Source organism: Panthera tigris, chromosome E2 (genome assembly GCF_018350195.1).
Source record: "Panthera tigris isolate Pti1 chromosome E2, P.tigris_Pti1_mat1.1, whole genome shotgun sequence".
NCBI classification, from domain to species: domain Eukaryota; kingdom Metazoa; phylum Chordata; class Mammalia; order Carnivora; family Felidae; genus Panthera; species Panthera tigris.
Window position 1 is genome coordinate 12,588,797 of NC_056674.1, and position 15,529 is coordinate 12,604,325.

Consider the following 15,529-nt stretch of genomic DNA (forward strand, 5'->3'; position numbering starts at 1 on the left):
GTCTAATAGCCTTTTATGTGTTTGTTGTGACTTTTCCTGTTAAAATACTGGTATCTTTCTTCTTGGACCAGTTTCTAGGTCCACAATCTTATCTTGTATTTGTCCACTAAGGGTCTGGGAATCTGGGAATTGTATTTAAGATTTCCTCCATGCCACTAAGATCATTCCTAATTAATGAAAAATCCATTATTTGCAATTTCCAAAGCACCCTCGTATTTTTTTCCTCAGATCATCAAATGCAAAAAGGAAAAAGGAGAAACCACCAAACTTTGTTTTAATTACCAGCTATCTTGAAAGTGCTAAAACTCAATAAGACTCCCTATTCAGGTGCCTGGGTGGCTCAATTGGGTGAGGATCTGACTCTTGATGTCAGCTCGGGTCATGATCTCAGTTTGTGGGATCAAGCCCCCTGTCTGGCTCCATTTTGAGCATGGAGCTTGCTTGGGATTCTCTCTCTCCCCCTCTCTCTGCCTCTCCACTGCTCTCTCTCTCTCTCTCTTTCAAAATAAATAAATAAATATTTAAAAATAAAAAAGACTCAGTCTACCCCCATGGCTATCCCACTATTTTTTCATGTGTTTATCCAACAAATTGGTTCTTTTCCCTCCTATTGTCTAACATGTTAACACAACCAGGAGAACTCTAAGTAGTCATGTAAAACTTTACCCAATATAAAACTTAATGATTTAAAAGATATCATCAAGAACAAGATACTGATGAAGCATTTCTAGAGTAGACTCCCAGACAGATGTGCAAGGAAACTGACTCTGGTCAGAGGATTTGAGAGGTATCTCACGGCTTCTTGACCTCCTTGTCTCTCCCCCATACACCCAGGCCCCCAGGATGTGGAGTTAACCCTGATGAGCAGTTAGGCCCTGAGAAATTCAGTTAGATCCCTGCCTAGATGCTGGCCTTGAATCCTGGAGGCTACATGGTTGGACAGAGGGCCCACTGCCCATGACCTTGATGTTTTGCTGTTGTGAAGGTGATAAATTGAAGGGTTTAGGGGGATGATATAGACTCTGAGAAGTGTGAACAGAGGTGATATTCAAACTATACAGCAACATCAGGAACAGACAAGAATGCGTACTCTATTCAATCTCATACTGTGCAATAATACAAGAAAAAGAAAAAGCACAAAGATTGGAAAAGAAGTAAAGCTGTATTTACAGATGACACAACTGTACATAGAAAAGCCAAAGGAATCTACAATTAGAACTAATAAGTAAATTTAGAAATGTTGGGAGATATGAGGTCAATGTTTACACATCAATTACATTTCTATAAACTAGAAAACAATTATAAAATGAAATTTTAAAGTAATACCATTTAAAATAGTATTAAAAAGGAATGGGTTTGGAGCACCTGGCTGGCTCAGCCAGTAAAACATGCAACTTTTGATCTAGGGGTTGTGAGTTCAAACCCCCATTAGATGTAGATATTACTTAAAAAAAATTTTTTTTAATTTAACAAAAAGGTGGGGCGAGGGGGGGAGGTTCAAGATGGTGGCATAGGAAGACCTGAACCCACCTCCTCTCCTGGACACAACAAATTTACTGATTCATATGGAAAAATTTTCCTCTGAAAAGAACCTGAGAAATAGGTAAATAGTGCTTCCACAACAAAAGATAAAGAGACTTTCAAGAAAGGTAAGAGAGGCAGAGACACAGCCTAACCCAGGACTCCCCACCCAAGACACAGTGACCCCACAAGCAGGAGGGATCCCAAAAATATGGAACATTCCCTCAAGGAGTGAAGGAGGGAATGTTCTACACCAGGAACCTTACTGGGTTCCAGTAATTTCCTGGTTCTGGGAGCCAGTACCAGAAAAACAATCCCCCAAAACATCTGGCTTTGAATACCAGTGGGGATTAAGACCAAGAGAATCACTGAACTATAGGTAATAGAGATCTTGCTCTTAAAGGCCTTGCACGCAAACCTACTCGCCATGAGATCCAGCACAAAAGCAACACATTGAAAAGTGCCTAGATTTGGGTGGGGGGTGGGCCACATGGGTGATAGATATTAAGGAGGGCGCTTATTATGATGAGCACTGGGTGTTGTGTGTAGTTGATGAATCACTGAATTTTACTTCTGAAGCCACTATTACTACTTCTTAAGTACGTTAACTAGAATTTAAATAAAAATTTGGAAGAACAAATAATAAAAAAAATTTTTTTTTAATTTTAAAAAACCTGAAAGGTGCCCAGATCATAAATGAGGGAAACCCATTTACTAACTTCCAAGTGGTGACTGGAGAGGCAGGAACCTGCAGGGACTTTACTGGGGGCAGAAGCACTGGAAGACACCGTTTTTGCAATCTCATCCTAATTTGGTGACAGAACCAACAGGCAAGATTTTTGGTGCCCTCCCTCTAGCCAGCTAGCACTGGAGGAGGAATTAGAGCACCCTTTTTACTGCTTTCCCTTCAGTAAGAAGAGCTAGTTGTCAAGTTATTTATTCCTGTCTTTCTCAACTGTGATTTTTGTTTTTTCCACCCCACAGTAACCTGGCTGGATGAGCACCCCATAGTCTACACCTCCTACATAGCATATAAGCCACAGATGGGCCAAGTTCCATGCATCTGTCCTCCCTTTGCAGAGACCAAGCCATAACCAGGACAGGCAAGTGGCTCAAGCCCCACATTCCCTGCCCAGGAGCCAAGCTGCAACCAGGCCAACTAGTTCCCCGAGGCCCACGCTCCCCATGCAGGAGCTGCAACCCTATCATGGCCAAGAAATACACAGCCCACATGAGAGATGGCTAGAGTGCCTGGCTCCAATGACCAGGGGAGACTGTGCTTTGGGGCCACACAAAACAGCTCCTACACAAGACTATTCCTCTAAGAATAAGGGAGGTAACTCCTTCACTCATACATATGGACAAACACAGAGACAGGCAAAAGGAGAAGACAGAGTGATATGTCCCAAACCAAATGAAAAAGGAAATCCCCATAAAAAGAACTTAATGCAATGGAGATTGTCGCAGACTATGAATCTGAGGTTCTGTATTGTCCAACAGGAGAGCAAACACAGAACGGAATATGAGAGAGGCTAATGTTTGGGAGGACAAGAGCCCCAAACAGGGCTTTAGTCTCCGTATTTATTGAGCTCTCAAGATCTTGCAAATATGGTGAATGTGAAGAAAACAATCAGATAGTAATCATTAACTCACGTGAGTAAGAAGCAAAGGGTCTGGGGGCAAGTGGTGTTTGTGATCAGGTACATTGGCAACAAATGGAGAGTAATTTCCGGCAGGTGATATAACAAGTCACTTGTGATCCTATTCCAATATCTCAGTAGCTAACCTTGGGTGCTTTTGTCCCATGGTGGCAGCTTTCCTCCCTAAGCTTTTTTCTAACCCATTTATGTAGATAAAACCTATTTCCTCACAGGATATAACCTACCTACCTGATAAAGAGTTCAAAGTAATGGTCATAAATATGCTTACTTATCTTGGGAAAGGAATGGATGAATACAGCAAGAACCTCAACAAAGAGAGTCTCCGTCTCTCTCTCAAAAGTGAATAAACACATTTTTTTTAATTTAAAAAAACTATAAGAAAGTGCCAAACAGACGTTATAACTGAACTGAAAAATACACAGGGGGTTTCAACAGCAGAACAGATGAAATAGAAGCGCAAATCAGCAATCTGGAAGACAAAGCAATTGAAAACACCCAACCAGAACGGCAAAGTAAAAAAAAAGAAGTAAAAGAAGTGAGAATACCTTAAGGACTTCAGGGATAATATCAAGCAGACGAACATTCACATTATAGGGGTCTCAGAAGCGCAGAAGGAGAAGAGAGAGAGAAAGAACGAGAAAACGTATTTGAAGAAATAACAGCTGAAAACTTCCCTAATTAGGGGGAGGACGTAGACATCCAGATCTAGGAAGCCCAGAGAGTTCTGAAAAAGATGAACCCAAAGAGAAACACATTGAGACACATTATAGTTACAATGGTAAAAGTTAAGGATAAAGAATGAATCTTAAAAGCAGTAGGAGGAAAAGCAACATACCATGTATAAACTCCATAAGGCTATCAGCAGATTTTTCAGCAAATGCTTTGTAGGCCAGAAGAGAGTGGCATGACATATTCAAAGTGTTGAAAGAAAAAAATTGCCAACTAAGAATTCTTTATTCAGCAAGGCTATATAACATTGAAGAGTAGATTAGAAGTCTTCCAGACAAACAAAAGCTAAAACAGTTCATTATTACTAAATTTGCCTTATGAGAAATGTTAAAGGGACTTCCCTAAACTAAAAAGAAAAGGCACAATTAATGATAAAATACTAAAGTAAAAATCTCACTGGAACAGGTAAATAAATAATAAAGGTAGTGCATAAAATACTTACAAAGCAAGTATGAAAGGTGAAAGACAAAAGTGGCACAATTAATTTAAAGTACAATAATTAGTGAAGGGATACATAAAATAAAAAGATGCAGAATGTGTCATCAAAAACATAAAATGTTGAGAGTGTGAAGTAAAAATACAAAGCTTTGAAATGTATTCAAAATTATGTTACCATCAACTTAAAAGAGACTGCTCCGTACATAAGATATTATATGTGGACCTCATGGTAACCACAAAGAAAAAACATAGTAAATACACAAAAGAAAAAGAGAAAGGAATCTAAATATAACACTAATGAAACCAGTCAAACCAAAAGAACATAGAGAGAAAGAAGAAAGGAACAGAGAGAAACTACAAAAACAAAAAACAATTAACAAAATGGCAATAAGTATATATCTATTAATAATTATTTTAAATGTAAATGGATTAAATTCTCCAATCAAAACACACAGGGTGGCTGAATGGATTAAAAAAAAACACACACCAAAAAACCAAGACACTTCTACATGCTACCTACAAGAGACTCACTTCAAACCTAAAGATACTGCAGACTGAAAGTGAAGGGATGGGAAAAACATACCATGAAAATGGAAATGAAAAGAAAGCTCAGGTGGCAGACAAAACAGACTCTACAACAAAGACTAACAAAAGACAAAGAAGAGCATCACATAATGATAAAGGGGTCAATCCAACAAAAGGATATAACATTTGTAACAATTATCCACCCAACACAGAAGTACCTAAATACATAAAACAAATGTTAACAGAAATAAATGCAGAAATAGACAGCAATACAATAATAGTAGGACATTTTAATAACCCCACTTACATCAATGCATAGATCATCCAGATAAAAAATCAACAAGGAAACATTAGCCTTAAACAATACATTAAACAGAGAGACTTAGTAAATATATACAGGACATTTCATCCCAAAACAGAAGAATACACATTGTTTTCAAGTCCACATGGAACATTCTCCAGAAAGATCACATGTTAGGCCACAAAACAAGTCTCAATAAATTTAAGAAGATGGAAATCATACCAAGCACCTTTTCTAACCACAATGCTATGAAACTAGAAGTCAATTTCAAGAAGAAAACTGGGAAAAACGCAAACACATGGAGACTAAACAACCAAGGCATCAAGAAACCAAAGAGGAAATTAAAAAATAGTTTGTGACAATGAAAATGGAAACAATGTTTCAAAATCTTTGTGATCCAACAAAAGCAGTTCTTAGAGGGAAGTTCATAACCTAAAGGAACTAGGTAAAGAAGAAAAAACAAAACTCAGAGTTAGTAGGAGTAAGAAAATAATAAAGATCAGAGTGGAAATAAGTGAAATAGGAATGAAGAAAGAAAGAAAGAAAGAAAGAAAGAAAGAAAGAAAGAAAGAAAGATCAGTGAAACTAAGAGCTAGTTCTTTGAAAAGATAAACAAAATCAACAAAACTTTAGCAGATTCATCAAGAAAAAAAGAGGGCCCAAATAAATAAAATCAGAAATGAAAGAGGAGAAATTACAACCAATATCAAGGAAACATAAAGCATCACAAGAGAATGCCGTGAACAATTATATGCCAAAAAATTAGACAACCCAGAAAAAGTGGATAAATCCATAGTAACATACAATCTTCCAAGACTGAATCATTAAGAAATAGAAAATATGAATAGACAAATTACCAGTAGTGAAAATAACCAACAAACAAAAGTCCAGGTCCAGATGGCTTCACAGGTGAATTCTACCAAACATTTGAAAGAAAGTTAATACTGGGGTGCCTGGGTGGCTCAGTTGGTTAAGCATCTGACTTCAGCTCAGGTCACGATCTTGTGGTTTGTCAGTTCAAGCTCCGCGTTGGGCTCTGTGTTGTCAGCTCAGAGCCTGAAGCCTGCTTCAGATTCTGTCTCCCTCTCTCTGCCCCTCCCCCACTCACGCCTCTGTCTCTCTGTCTCTCAAAAGTAAATAAACATTAAAAAAAGAGAGAGAGCTGCTATAAACATTGGGGTACAAGTGCCCCTATGCATCAGCACTCCCATATCCCTTGGATAAATTCCTAGAAGTGCTATTCCTGGGTCATAGGGTAGGTCTATTTTTAATTTTTTGAGGAGCCTCCACACTGTTTTCCAGAGTGGCTGCACCAATTTGCATTCCCACCAACAGTGCAAGAGGGTTCCCATTTCTCCACATCCTCTCCAGCATCTATAGTCTCCTGATTTGTTCATTTTGGCCACTCTGACTGGTGTGAGGTGGTATCTGAGTGTGGTTTTGATTTGTATTTCCCTGATGAGGAGCGACGTTGAGCCTCTTTTCATGGGCCTGTTGGCCATCTGGATGTCTTCTTTAGAGAAGTGTCTATTCATGTTTTCTGCCCATTTCTTCACTGGATTATTTGTTTTTCAGGTGTGGAGTTTGGTGAGTTCTTTATAGATTTTGGATACTAGCCCTTTGTCCAATATGTCATTTGCAAATATCTTTTCCCATTCCGTTGGTTGCCTTTTAGTTGTCCATCAACTGATGAATGGATAAAGAAGTTGTGGTTTATATACACAATGGAATACTACGTGGCAATGAGAAAGAATGAAATATGGCCTTTTGTAGCAACGTGGATGGAACTGGAAAGTGTTATGTTGAGTGAAATAAGTCATACAGAGAAAGACAGATACAATATGTTTTCACTCTTATGTGGATCCTGAGAAACTTAACAGAAGACCATGGAGGAGGGGAAGGAAAAAAAAAAAGTTAGAGAGGGAGGGAGCCAAACCATAATGACTCTTAAAAACTGAGAACACGGGGCACCTGGGTGGCTTAGTCGGTTAAGCGTCCGACTTCGGCTCAGGTCACGATCTCGCGGTCTGTGAGTTCGAGCCCCGCGTCGGGCTCTGGGCTGATGACTCAGAGTCTGGAGCCTGCTTCCGATTCTGTGTCTCCCTCTCTCTCTGCCCCTCCCCCGTTCATGCTTTGTCTCTCTCTGTCTCAAAAATAAATAAAACGTTAAAAAAGAAAAAAAAATTAAAAAAAAAACTGAGAACAATCTGAGGGTTGATGGGGGGTGGGAGGGAGGGGAGACTGGGTGATGGGTACTGAAGAGGGCACCTGTTGGGATGAGCACTGGGTGTTGTATGGAAACCAATTTAACAATTAATTTCATTTAAGGAAGGAAGGAAGGAAGGAAGGAAGGAAGGAAGGAAGGAAGGAAGGAAGGAGAGAGAAAGAAAGAAAGAAAGAAAGAAAGAAAGAAAGAAAGAAAGAAAGAAAGATTAATACCCATTCTTCTCAAATTATTCCAAAAAAAGTTGAATAAGATGAAATACTTCCAAACTCATTTTACAAAGCCAGCATTATCTTGATACCAAAGCCAAAAAAAAAAAAAAATACAAAAAAAAAAAAAATTAAAGGCCAATATCCCTGATGAACATAGATGTAAAAATCTTCAGCAAAATATTAGCAACCTGAATTCAACAATACATTAAAAGGATCATACACCATGACCAGGTGCGATTTATTCCAGGGATGCAAGAATGGTTTAATATCCACAAATCAATTGATATGATACACCACGTTAACAAAATGAAAGAAAAAAATCATATGAACATCTCCATAGGTACAGAAAAACCATGTGACAAAATTCAACATCCATTTATACTAAAAATTCTCAAAAAAAAGTGGGTTTAGAATAAACATACCTCACCATAATAAAGGCCATAGATGACAAACCCACAACTAACATTATACTCAGTGGTGAAGAGCTGAAAGTTTTTTCTCTAAGAAAAACAAGATAAGGATGACCCTCTCACCACTTTAATTCAACACAGTATTGGAAGTCCTAGCCACAATTAGGCAAGAAAAAGACAAAAAGGCATTCGGATTGGAAAGGAAGAAGTAAAATTATCACTATTTGCAGATGACATGATACTATGTATAGAAAACCCAAAAGACTCCACAAAATAAAACCCTATTACAAAGAATAAATGAAGGGGTGTCTGAGTGGCTTAACCATCTAACTCTTGATTTCAACTCAGGTCGTGATCTCATTGTTCATGAGATCAAATCCACTTCAGGCTCTGCACTGTCAGTTTGAGATTCTCTCTCTCTCTCTCTGCCCCTCCTTCTCTCATGCTCTCTCTCCCTCTCCCTCTCAAAATAAATAACTAAACTTTAAAAGAAAGAAAAATCACAAATGAATTCAGTAAAGTTGCAGGATAAAAAATATGCTTCATTTCTGTATACTAATAATGAACTATCAAAATGGCATATATACAATGCCATTTACAATTGTATCTCCCCAAAAAAATACCTACGAATAAATTTAACCAAGGAGGTGGAAGACCTGTACCTTGAAAATATAAGACATTGATGAAAGAAATTGAAAACAACACAAATAAATGAGAAGATATATCATGTTCATAGACGAGAAGAATTGATATTGTTAAAATGTCCATACTATTCAAAGCAACCTACAGATTCAATGCAATTTCTATCAAAATACCAATGGCATTTTTCACAGAACTAGAACAAATAATCCTAAAATCTGTATGGAACCACAAAAGACCCTGAACGGCCAAAGCGATCTTGAGAAAGAACAAAGATGGAGATATCCCATGTCCTGATTTCAAACTATACTACAAAGCTATAGTAATTCAAACAGTGTGGTGCTGGCACAAAAACAGACACATAGATCAATGGCTCAGAATAGAGAGCCCAGAAATAAATCCACACTTATCTGGTCAATTAATCTATGACAAATTGAGCGAGAACATACAATGTGGGGGGTACAGGGGAATGGTCTCTTCAATAAATGGTGTTGGGGAAACCTGGACCACTACATCCAAAAAGAATGAAACCAGACCGCTGTCTAATACTATATACCAAAATAAATTGAAAATGGATTAAACACTTAAATTTAAGACCTGAAACCATAAAACTCGTAGAAGAAAACATACACAGTAAGCTCTTTAACATCAGTCTAAGCAATATTTTTTTGGATATGTTTCCTCATGGAAGTGCAACAAAAGCAAAAATAAACAAATGGGACTGCATCAAACTAAAATGCTTTTGCATATGAAGGAAACCATCGACAAAATGAAAAAGCAACCTACGAAACGGGAGAAGATACTGGCAAATGATATACCCAATAAGGAGCTGATACTCAAAATATATAAATAGTTTATATAACTCAATAACAAAAACCAAACAACCTGGTTAAAAATGGGTGAAGGACCTGAATAGACATTGTTCCAGAGAAGACATACAGATGGCCAACAGATACATCCAAAGATGCTCAACATCACTCACCATCAGGGAAATGCAAATCAAAACCACAATAAGATACGACCTCACCCCTGTCAGGATGGCTATTACAAGAAGTAGCAAGTGGTGGCAAGGATGTGGAAAAAAGGGAACCCTCATGCACTATTGGTAGTGATAGTAAATTAATGTAAGTTGGTGCAGCCGCTATGGAAAACAGTATGAAGCTTCCTCAAAAAATTAAAAATAGAATTACCATACATACAATCAAAAAAAAAAAAAAAAAAGAATTGCCACATAATCCAGCGATTCCATTTCTGGGTATTTACCTGAAGAAAACAAAGACACTAAATTGCAACACTAAGTTAACTGCAGCACTATTTACAGTAGTGAAGATATGGAAGCATTTAAGTGGCCATTTATAGATGAACAGATAAAGAAGATGTGGTGTGTATATACAATAGAATATTACTCAACTGTAAAAAAAAAATGAATGAAATCTTGCCATTTGCGACAACATGGATGGAACGAAAGGGTAGTAGAGTAAGTGAAATAAGTAAGACAGAGAAAGACAAATACCATATGATTTCACTTACATGTGGAATCTAAAAACAAAACAAACAAAACAGAAACAGACTCATAGATACAGAGAACAAACTGGGGGTTTCCAGAGGGCGGGGGAACAAGGGAAATACATAAAAGAGGTGAAGAGGTAAAAACTCCCAGTTATAGGGACACCTGGGTGGCTCAATCAGTGGAGCATCTGACTTTGGCTCAGGTCTGTGAGTTCGAGCCCCGTATTGGGCTCTGTGCTGGCAGCTCAGAGCCTGGAGCCTGCTTCAGATTCTGTGTCTCCTTCCCTCTCTCTCTCTCTCTCTGCCCCGCCCCTGCTCATGCTCTGTCTCTCTCTCTCTCAAAAATAAACATTAAAAAAAATTTTTTTAAACTTCTAGTTACAAAATAAATGAGGGGAATGTAATATATGGCACAGAAAATACAGTTGATAATAATAACTTTGGTGACAGAGGGTAAGTAAATCATTTCAGAATATATAAAACTATGGAATCGCTGTCTTGCACACCTGAAACGAATATAATATTGTATGTCAATTATAATTCAATTGAAAAACATTAAAACTAAATTATCTAGAAATCAATATAAAGGGAGATAGGAAAGGCCTACAGTAAATGCTATAAAATGCTGGCTTGGAAAAATCGAAGACAAATAAATAGAGAGATATATCATACTCATGGACTGGAGACTCTGCACTGTTAGCCCGTCAACTCTCTCCAAATGAATCTATAGATTCAACACAATTCCAATAAAAATCCCAGCTAGCTTTTAAAAATATAAGTTGATAATTCTAAAATATATATGGAAAGTCTCAGAATAACTCTGACAGTCTTTTTTTTTTTTTTTAGTGTTTATTTATTTTTGAGAGAGAGGGAGAGAGGCACAGAGTGTGAGCAGGGGAGGGGGAGAGAGAGAGGGAGACACAGACTCCAAAGCAGGCTCCAGGCTCTGAGTTGTCAGCACAGAGACTGACGAGGGGCTCGGACACATGAACCGTGAGATCGTGACCTGAGCTGAAGTGGAACGCTCAACCAGTTGTTGAGGCACCCCAGCCCTGACAGTCTTGAAGAAACTTATACCGCTTTATTTCAAGACTTATTCTAAAGCTACGCTAATTAAGTCAGTATGGTAAAGACCTAACGATAAACAAATGTATCAGTGGAATAAACCACATAACAATGAATATGCCCTAGTACAACCAAACAGAACCAATACCGGCCACAGAGCTGTGCAATGTCCTTCAGGTCCCCTGCATTGTCTGGTGATAACCCTTTCGTTGCTGGGTTGTGAGGACGCCCAGAGTGGCTGGTGAGGAGCTAATAAGCTGGATGGAGTTGGAGGGTTTGGGGAGGAGCACTGGACTGCCTGCCTGAGAGCTGCAGGGTCTTCAAGGAGACCAGTCTGGGTGGCGTGAACATGGCCACGGAAGTTGGGGAGAGACAAGAGTAGATTTGTAAGATAGAGCAAATAAAAATACAGGACACCTAATAAAATTTGAGCTTCAGATAAATAGTATAAGTATGCACTGTAAAATATTTGGGACATACTTATACTATAAATTATCTGCTGTTTACCAGAAACTCAGATTTAAATTAGCATCCTATATTTCATCTGGCAATCTCAGGTGGGGGCAGTGGAATGGACCCAGGAAAGAAGGGCCAGGAAATGACAGGCAGGGGAAGAGGGGGCTGGAAGGTCAGCTTGGAGAGAGTGGGAAGCTTGGGAAAAGCAAAAAGAAAGAGGTGGGGAAAAAAAGGGGTGGGAGTGGAAGTAAGGCTGGGGAAATAGTTCTAGAACTGAGACAGAGGTAGGGGGAAGAAAGCTGTGGTAGGGGGAAGGGGCACAAGGGGAGTAAGGGAATCTATGATGGGGGAGAGGTGGAAGGGCCGAGAAAGGGTAAGCAATGGAGATCCTTGGAAAAGGCAGAGAAGTTTGGAATATAGAGGGAGCTTGGCATATCCAGAAGGTTGTGGATACAAACGGAGGAATCCAGGGGTAAGGGAGACTCTTCTGAGGGTTCCTCCTAGCATTCACCTGAGATCCTCTGGTCCCTCCATACACCAGTGCAGACTGGGGGTGGGTGTATACACTGGTGTGGCCAGAACATGGCCAAGTCCCCCCTAAAGTTCAGCCATCTCTGCTCCTACAAGGAGAACCTGTGACTCCACCCCTCATCCTGACCCATTCCTGGAGATCCTGGAAGGTCAAAGAAGGCAGGCCTCCTAGAATTCAGCAACTCCTGCCCCCTCCCACATCCAAAGGGAGAAAAAGAACTCAGGGAAGAGGAAGGATTCTCTTAAGGACACAGTAAACGCAGAGTAGAGCCTGCATCTCTTGTCACACACCTGATCACCTTCCAATAATTCCTTCCACTTTGATTGCCTACCCCTAACCCCAAACACACCTTTAGATGGTCCTAAAATTCACTCTTATCTAATTTCCAAGTCCTGCTACTCCTAGCTATGGATCTCTTCCTAGAAGCCTTCTGACTGTCTTCCACTTTGTTATTAGTCGATTCTCCCCCAACACCTGTCCCACTTGTGTGTGGCTTTCCACAGTCACCATGTACAGCTGTTCATGTTGGACACTGTACAAGAAAGAGCCTTATACTTCAAGAGGTGCCATTCACATCATAGACATCTTAATTATTTTGAAACCATTTTTTTGTAAATATTTGTGTATTTTGTTATTCTTTTGCTGATTGCAAAGTAAATTATAATTTATTGCAATCATACTCCAGCAGATGGCAGCAAAGTGTCTTGGTCCAACATGGTTGGTAGCTACCACTTAGGAGAAATCAGCTTGAAAATGGAAGGACCTTGGAGCACCTGGGTGGCTCAGGTCATGATCTCAGGGTCATGAAATCAAGCCCTGTGTGAGGCTCCACAATGGGCATGGAGCCTGCTTAAGATTCTCCCTTCCTCTCTCTCCGCCCCTTTCCCCAATTCCTTCTCTCTCTCTGTCTCTCTCTCTCAAAAAAAAAAAAAAAAAAAAAAAAAAGGAAAGACCTTGTATGGTGACACATGTAAACTGGATTTCTGGTGATCATTTTGCAATACATACAAATATTTTTTAAGTTTATTTATTTATTTTGAGAGAGACAGCAGGGGAGGGGCAAAGAAAGAGGGAGAGAGAGAATCCCAAGCAGGCTCCAAGTTGTCAGTGCGGAGCCTGATGTGGGGCTTGAACTCAAGAACCATGAGATCATGACCTGAGCTGAAATCAAGAGTCAGATGCTTAACCATACAACCCACCCAGGTGCCCCGCAATATATAAAAATATTGAATCATTATGTTTTACACCTGCAACTAATATAATGTATGTCAATTACACCTCAGTAAAAAAGAATAAAAATAAATTAATAAAAACAAAAATTTTTTAAATACTCACAAAAAAAGAAAGAAAATGGAAAGCATTGTTGATCTCATATAATCTAAAATAGCCTGTGCTTCTGAACAAGGATTTGCTTTTCACCTGACGTGCAGAGCATTTTTTTTTATCCCCTTTTTTCCATAGTGGTTTTGCCACCAGAACCCAGGTATGAAAACCACCACTAAAGCTAAACAGAAACAGGAAAGGAAAAGGCTCATATCATATCATTGGACACGTAGATTTGGGCAAGCCTACCACTACTGGGCATCTGATCTACACATGTGATGGGACTGACAAAATAACTATTGAAAATTTTGAGAAGGAGGCTGCTGAGATGGGAAAGGTTCCTTGACGTATGCCTGGGTCTTGGATAAACTGAAAGCTGAACACGAACGTGGTTATCACCATTGATCGTTCCCTGTGGAAATTTGAGACCAGCAAGTATCATGTGATCATCACTGATGCCCCAGGACACAGAGACCTTATCAAAAACGTAATTACAGGCACTTCTAGGGCTGGCTGTGCTGTCCCGATTGCTGCTGCTGGTGGCGAATTTGAAGCAGGCATCTCCAAGAATGGGCAGACCCGTCCATGAGCATGCCCTTCTTCTGGCTTACACACTGGGCGTGAAACAACTAATTGTTGGTGTTGACAACATGGGTTCCACTGAGCCAGCCTACAGCCAGAAGAGACACGAGGAAATTGTTGAGGAAGTCAGCACCTATATTAAGAAAATTGGCTACAACCCCAGCACAGTTGCATGTTTGCCAATTTGGGGTTGGAATGGTGACAACGAGCTGGAGCCCAGTCGCTCACAGGCCTTGGTTCACGAGATGGAAAGTCACCCGCAAAGATGGCAATGCCAGGGGAACCACACTGCTTGAGGCTCTGGATTGCATCCTGCCACCTACTCGTCCAACTGACAAGCCCTTGCGTCTGCCCCTCCAGGATGTCCACATAACTGATGGTATTGGTACTGTCCCTGTGGGCCGAGCGGAGACCGGTGCTCTTAAACCCAGCATGGTGGTCACCTTTGCTCCAGTCAAGGTTACAACTGAAGTAAAGTCTGTTGAAATGCACCATGAAGCTTTGAGCGAGGCTCTTCCTGAGGACAGCGTGGGCTTCAGGGTCAAGAACAAATCTGTTAAAGATGTTCGTCATGGCAGTGTGGCTGGTGACAGCAGAAGTGACTCACCGACGGCAGCAGCTGGCTTCACAGCTCAGGTGATTATCCTGAACCATCCAGGCCACATCAGTGCCGGATATGCACCTGTGCTGAATGGTCACACGGCCCACGTTGCTCACAAGTTTGCTGAGCTGAAAGAGAAGATTGATCGTCATTCTGGAAAAAAGTTGGAAGATGGCCCCGAGTTCTTGAAATCTGGTGATGCTGCCTTCGTTGATACGGCTCCTGGCAAACCTGTGTGTGTTGAGAGCGTCTCTGACTATCCTCCCGGCGGGCGGTTTTTGCTGTTAGTGACGTGAGACAGATGGTTGCTGTGGAGGTCATCAAAGCAGTGGACAAGAAGGCAGCTGGGGCTGGCAAGGTCACCGAGCCTGGCCAGAAGGCTCAGAAGGCTAAATGAATGGAATCCCCAATAACTGCCACCCCAGTCTTAATCAGTGGTGGAAACATGGTCTCAAAACTGTTTGTGTCAGTTGGTCTTTTAAGCTTGATAGTAAGACGTTGGCTAATGAGGGGCACCTGGGTGGCTCAGGTGGGTAAGCGTCCAACTCTTGGTTTCGGCTCAGGTCATGATCTCAGTTTCTGAGTTCGAGCCCCGAATCAGGCCCTGTGCTGGCAGTGCAGAGCCCATTTGGGACTCACTCTCTCTCTCTCTCTCTCTCTCTCTCAAAATAAGTAAAGAAACTTAGGGAAAAAAGACTGGTTAATGATAACAATACATCGTAAAACCTTCAGAAGGAAAGGAGAATGTTTTGTGGGTCATTTATGTGTGTGTGGGTTTGTGTGTGTGTGGCAGTTTTAAGT

The 15,529-nt window shown here is 40.3% G+C and overlaps 1 pseudogene; it reads left to right on the top strand.

Moving 5' to 3' along the window:
- Positions 1–12,033: 12,033 nt before the first annotated feature.
- On the top strand, positions 12,034–15,125 carry LOC102959307 (annotated as a pseudogene).
- Positions 15,126–15,529: the final 404 nt, after the last annotated feature.